Source organism: Ovis canadensis, chromosome 5 (assembly GCF_042477335.2).
Source record: "Ovis canadensis isolate MfBH-ARS-UI-01 breed Bighorn chromosome 5, ARS-UI_OviCan_v2, whole genome shotgun sequence".
NCBI classification, from domain to species: Eukaryota; Metazoa; Chordata; class Mammalia; order Artiodactyla; family Bovidae; genus Ovis; species Ovis canadensis.
In genome coordinates, this window is record NC_091249.1 from 44847212 (window position 1) to 44854244 (window position 7033).

Consider the following 7033-nt stretch of genomic DNA (forward strand, 5'->3'; position numbering starts at 1 on the left):
GGTTTGGGGGAGTGGACAGAGAGCTTCAAACTAGGATGGAGAACATATTGCTGACTGCCTTGAGTACCTGTTAAAAACATATAACATAGTTCTCTAGAAAATGTAGAATGATCACAAGTTTTTAAAAAGATTGTAATATATGCAAAGTGTTTTTTTTCCTAAGTGAAATTAATCTGGCAGCACTGTGAAGGTAAATTGGATATGAAACAGAGTAGAGTCAATGAGCTAGTGAAGACTGGTTTAGCAGCAATAGAAATGCAGAAGGAGGGATAAATGCAAGTGATGTGAGTCCTGCAGTGCAAATATAGTCTTATTCATCATTGCATCTTAAGCACACAGTATGACAAATGCTTCATTTAAGCACAAAAATTTGTTTTTTACATAGGTATTGGAAAATTTTATTTTAAACAGAAAAAAATGTTTTAATTTACACATGAACTCTTATAAAAATGAGACCTCAGAAGTGGCAAAAAGCACTTTTGTACTTTTTAGGCAAAGAAACCACACATTTCTGAGGAATTGGCTGGATCAAGAAACTTGGGCTTTTGGTGCATAGTTAGTGAAGAATCTAAACAGTTTGGGCTTGAGGCAGTAAATAAAGAAGGAACATGGCTTGTTTACATAGACCTCCTTGACTGAATTCCTAGCCCTGGCAGTAAGGGCCTCCTTCTACTCCCAGATGCAGGGAGGGCACCTTTGACAGGGGGATTCATTTCTGGCTTTTACAGAGACAGAGAGGAGAGTCAGGGTGTCCTTCTTTCATAGGCCATTATTATGTAGTTTTAACTTGACAAAGTGTGCCACTTTGGCATTTTTGGGGGTCACTCATCTAAGCCCCCATGTTGATGAGGATTCACCTCCCCTCTTATTTTGTTCCTCAGCCCTGGGGTGGGAGTGGCTTCCTGTAGTTATTGATCTGGGCTACCTTGACGTTCCCCTTCAGATCCCATTTCCTGCATAACCAGCTTTCTGCCACAAATACCTTCTTTTTAAAACATTTTTATTTTATATTAGATTAGAGTATAGCTGATTTACAGTGTTGTGTTAGTTTCAGATATACAGCAAAGTGATACAGTTATCTGCATACAAAGAACTTAATCATGTCCAACTCTTTGCGACCGCACAGACTGTAGCCCATCAGGCTCCTCTGTCCATGGAATTCTCCAGGCAAGACTGGAGTAGGTTGCCATTCCCTTCTTCATGGAAGCTTCCCAACACAGGGATCGAACTGGGATCTTTACTGTCTGAGCTACCAGGTTATACACGTATGTGTGTGTGACACACATACATATTACACATATATTATATACATATATACACACACACACACATACACATACACACACACACATATATATTTTCTTTTTCAGATTCCTTCTTCATGTAGGTTATTACAGAGTATTGAGTAGAGGTTCCTGTGCTACACAGTAGGGTATTGTTAATTATTTTATATGTATTTTTTGTGTATTAGTATTAATCTCAACCTCCTAATTTTTCCCCCACCCCCACATTTTCTGTTTGGTAACTATAAGTTTATTTTCTAGGTCTGTGAGTCTGTTTCTGTTTTCTAAATAAATTCATTTGTTTCATTTTTTAAAGATTCTACATATAAGTGATATTGTATGGTATTTGTCTTTCTCTGACTTCCTTTACTATGATAATCTCTAGATCATCTATATTGATGGAAATGACATTATTTTATTGTTTTCTTATGGCTGAGTAATATTCCACTGTATACATGTATCACATCTTTATCCATTCCTCTGTTGATGGACATTTAGGTTGCTTCCATGTCAGCTGTTTCAAATAGTACTGCAATGAATAATGGTCGCATGTGTCTTTGCAAAGTATAATTTTCTCCAGATATATACTCAGGAATGGGATTGATGGATTACATGGTATTTCTGTTGTTAGTTTTCCATAAGTATATTTTCCATAGTGGTTGTACCAATTTACATTCCCACCAACAGTGTAGGAGGGTTCCCTTTGTTCCACACCCTCTCCAGCATTTATTGTTTGTAGACATTTTCATGATGGCCATTTTGACTAGTGTGAGGAAATACCTCATTGTCATTTTAATTTGCATTTCTCTGATAATTACCACTGTTGGTGGTGTTGAGCACCTTGTGCTTTTTGGCTATCTATATGTCTCACTTTTTTTTTTTTCCTGGTAATGACTTTATATTTTCAGTTAACATAACCAACCCACGATACAGCATACTAAATCATAAAGTACAAATCCAAGTAAGGATTTTTACTAAGTTACAAAACTTTGGCAAATCAGTACAGTACTCTTTAACACAATATAATATAATTTTGTTGGAGTCATTTATTACTTTTGTGATAATTTTTACTCTAAAATAATGTTATCTGAGTATGAAATGAAATGATTGTGATTTTTAATGGTGGTAATAATAATTTGCAGAGCAAATTATTTTATGCAGTTAATGTCTTTTTAAAATGATACAGTTTCTCCTTTAAAAGTGAGTTCCCTCATGTAAGCTCTCCAAGATTACTGAAACAGGGCTGTTGAGCATACAGAGAGGAGGCTCTGTTTGCTTCTGAGGTTGGTCCAAAGCCAGCTAGAATTCCAATGAATGAAAAGCTTTAAAATTCTACCTTAAGAAGGTTTCACCAGCCAACACCAATTTCCAAACATACTTTTCAAAAATTGTCAAAATTGTGCATGTATTGAATCCTCAAAATCAGTCATTTCTGACAATATGAATTTCAGCTGATCCCTTTTATTTAGAAACCTGTGGCTTTTTGGTTTGATCAAGTCACATAGCTTTTCTTTAGCTTATTAAAAAGAATTCTACCTAAAATAGAGCTGTATTTTTTAAATACCAAATAAATATACTACCAGCTTGTAGAGACTTGGGGAACTGGGTGCCGTGTATCAACTTCCATTATCATTTCTTCACAAATGCTGCTGTTGCCATTGGTGTCTGTATGCTTCCTCTTGCCAAAGCAGTCAGTTCCTCAATTTCAGCATTTAATTTATGTATTACACACTCTATTGATTCTGGCCTTTATTCAGTTCAGTTCAGTCTCTCAGTTGTATCTGACTCTTTGTGACCCCATGGACTACAGCACACCAGGCCTCCCAGTCCATCACCAACTCCTGGAGTTGACTCAAACTCACGTTCATTGAGTCGATGATATCATCCAATCATCTCATCCTCTGCTATTCCCTTCTCCTCCTGCCTTCAATCTTTCCCAGCATCAGGGTCTTTTCAGATGAGTCAGTTCTTCCCATCAGGTGGCCAAAGTACTGGAGTTTCAGCTTCAGCATCAATCCTTCCAGTGAATATTCAGGACTGATTTCCTTGAGGATGGACTGGTTGGATCTCCTTGCAGTCCAAGGGACTCTCAAGAATCTTCTGCAACACTACAGTTCAAAAGCATCAATTCTTCAGCACTCAGCTTTCTTTATAGTCCAATTCTCACATCCATACATGACTACTGGAAAAACCATAGCTTTGACTAGATGGACCTTTGTTGGCAAAGTAATATCTCTGCTTTTTAATATGCTGTCTAGGTGGGTCATAGCTTTTCTTCCAAGGAGCAAGCGTCTTTTAATATCATGGCTGCAGTCAACATCTGCAGTGATTCTGGAGCACAGAAAAATGTTTCTTACTGTTTCCCCATCTATTTCCCATGAAGTGATGGGACCAGACACCATGATCTTAGTTTTCTGAATGTTGAGTTGTAAGCCAACTTTTTCACTCTCCTCTTTCACTTTCATCAAGAGGCTCTTTAGTTCTTCACTTTCTACCATAAGGGTGGTGTCATTTGCATATCTGAGGTTATTGATATTTCTCCCGGCAATCTTGATTCGATTCCATCCTGTGCTTCCTCCAGCCCAGTGTTTCTCATGATGTACTCTGCATATAAGTTAAATAAGCATGGTGACAGTATACAGCATTGACATACTCCTTTGGAACCAGACTGTTGTTCCATGTCTAGTTCTAGCTGTTGCTTCTTGACCTGCATACAGATTTCTACAGAGGCAGGTCAGGTGGTCTGATATTCCCATCTCTCTAAGAATTTTCCAGAGTTTGTTGTGATCCACATGGTCAAAAGCTTTGGCATAGTCAATAAAGCAGAAGTAGATGTTTTTCTGGAACTCTCTTGTTTTTTTGATGATTCAGTGGATATTGGCAATTTGTTCTCTGGTTCCTCTGCCTTTTCTAAATCCAGCTTGAACATCTGGAAGTTCAAGGTTCATGTACTGTTGAAGCCTGACTTGGAGAATTTTAAGCATTACTTTGCTAGCGTGTGAGATGAGTGCAATTGTGTAGTAGTTTGAACATTCTTTGGCATTGCCTTCCTTTGGGATTGGAATGAAAACTGACCTTTTCCAGTCCTGTGGCCACTGCTGAGTTTTCTAAAGTTGTTGTCATATTGAGTGCATCTTTCCCAGCATCATCTTTTAGGATTTGAAATAGCTCAACTGAAATTCCATCACTTCCACTTTTGTTCATAGTGATGCTTCCTAATGCCCACTTGACTTCTCATTCCAGGATGTGTGGCTCTAGGTGAGTGATCACACCATCTTGATTATCTAGGTTATGAAGATCATTTTTTGTATAGCTCTTCTGTGTATTCTTGCCACCCCTTCTTAATATCTTTTGTATCTTTGTTAGCATTTGATGATATCGTACTTGCCATCAGCCCTCCAAGGTAACTGCTGAGATTGACTTCTTTCATGGTACTTATGGCTTCTTGAGTCAAATAGTTTTTTCTGGGTCTTGAGGATGTGGTTTATATATATCTCTTATCTATGGAAACCATATTTGTAAATGAAATATTTGTAGATTTAAGTTCCATTAGGGATCCACAGTGGATCCCTAATAAACTGTGGAAAAAAATAAACTGTGGAAAATTCTGAAAGAGACGGGAATACCAGACCACCTGACCTGCCTCTTGAGAAACCTATATGCAGGTCAGGAAGCAACAGTTAGAACTGGACATGGAATAACAGACTGGTTCCAAATAGGAAAAGGACTACGTCAAGGCTGTGTATTGTCACCCTGCTTATTGAACTTCTATGCAGAGTACATCATGAGAAACGCTGGGCTGGAAGAAGCACAAGCTGGAATCAAGATTGCCGGGAGAAATATCAATCACCTCAGATATGCAGATGACACCACCCTTATGGCACAAAGTGAAGAGGAACTAAAAAGCCTCTTGATGAAAGTTAAAGTGGAGAGTGAAAAAGTTGGCTTAAAGCTCAGCATTCAGAAAATGAAGATCATGGCATCTGGTCCCATTACTTCATGGCAAATAGATGGGGAAACAGTGGAAACAATGTCAGACTTTTTTTTTTTTTTGGCTCCAAAATCACTGCAGATGGTGACTGCAGCCATGAAATTAAAAGACTCTTACTCCTTAGAAGAAAAGTTATGACCAACCTAGATAGCATATTCAAAAGCAGAGACATTACTTTGTCAACAAAGGTCCATCTAGTTAATGCTATGGTTTTTCCTGTGGTCATGTATGGATGTGAGAGTTGGACTGTGAAGAAGGCTGAGCACTGAAGAATTGATGCTTTTGAACTGCGGTGTTAGAGAAGACTCTTGAGAGTCCCTTGGACTGCAAGGAGATCCAATCAGTCCATTCTGAAGGAGATTAGCCCTGGGATTTCTTTGGAAGGAATGATGCTAAAGCTGAAACTCCAGTCCTTTGGCCACCTCATGCAAAGAGTTGACTCATTGGAAAAGACTCTGATGCTGGGAGGGATTGGGGGCAGGAGGAGAAGGGGACGACAGAGGATGAGATGGCTGGATGGCATCACTGACTTGATGGACGTGAGTCTGAGTGAACTCTGGGAGTTGGTGATGGACAGGGAGGCCTGGCGTGCTGCGATTCATGGGGTCGCAAATTGTCGGACACGACTGAGCGACTGAACTTAATTGACCTGAACTGAGGGATCCACTACAGAATATTCTTGCATATATGTATTGGTTCTTGCTGCACCAATAATAGATTTTACAATGGAAGGCAGTCCCCAGTTTGTGCTAAGTCTATGGTTGTGCAACCTTCCAGAGGAGTATATGTGTCTGTCTAGTACATCAACTCCAACCACACTCAGATTCATAGGGTTTGGGTATTTCTGAATTGTAGCCGTTGTGGCAATTTCCCATGGGTGGTCAAAGATGTGCTCTGAAGTCCAGATCTTCATGGTGCTGGTGGCCAGTAGTTTCTGGGGGCTGCTAGGTCACAAATGAGGCAAAGAGGCCACTCTTGCCCCTGCCCCGCCCCTCAGCCACCCTGCCAGCTGCCCAGTGTATATCTTCTTTTTCTAAGAGAAATGTCTGTTTAGATCTTGTGCCCATTTGGGGGTTGGGTTATTTGGCTTTTAGATCTTGAGCTGCATGAACAGTTCATAAATTTTGGAGATTAATCTCTTGTTGGTTACATCATTTGCAAATATTTTCTCCCATTCTTTGTGTTGTTTTTCTGTTCTGTTTATGGTTTCCTTTACTGGGCAAAGGCCTTTAAGCTTAATTAGGTCCCATTTATTTTTGTTTTTATTTTCATTATTCTAGGAGTTGGATGCAAAAAGATACTGCTGTGATGTACATCAAAGGGTGTTCTGTCTATGTTTTCTTCTAGGAGTTTTATAGTATACAGTCTTAATTTAGATCTTTAATCCATTTTCAGTTTATTTTTGTGTATGGTATTAAAATTTTAATTTAATTCTTTTACATGTAGCTGTCCAGTTTTCCCTGCACCACTTTTTGAAGAGACTCTTTTCTTCTTGTACATTATTGCCTCTTTGATCATAGAGTAAGGTGACCAGAGGTGCATGGGTTTATTTCTTGGTTTTCTATCCTGTTGTATTGATCTATATTTCTGTTTTTGTGTCAGTGCCATACTGTTTTGATTACTGTAGCTTTGTAGTATAGGCTGAAGTCAGGGAGACTGACTCCCCCATCTCCTTTTTTCCCCTCCTCAGAGTTGCTTTGGCTTTTTTTTTTTCTTCTTCTGTTTGTGTGTTTCCATACTAACTTTGAACTTTTTGTTC

General features: G+C 38.9%; 1 pseudogene; it reads right to left on the reverse strand.

Annotated features, from left to right (window-relative positions):
* Nucleotides 1–2912: 2912 nt before the first annotated feature.
* On the reverse strand, nt 2913–6187 carry LOC138441749 (PRELI domain containing protein 3B-like; annotated as a pseudogene).
* Between the last annotated feature and the right edge of the window lie 846 nt (nt 6188–7033).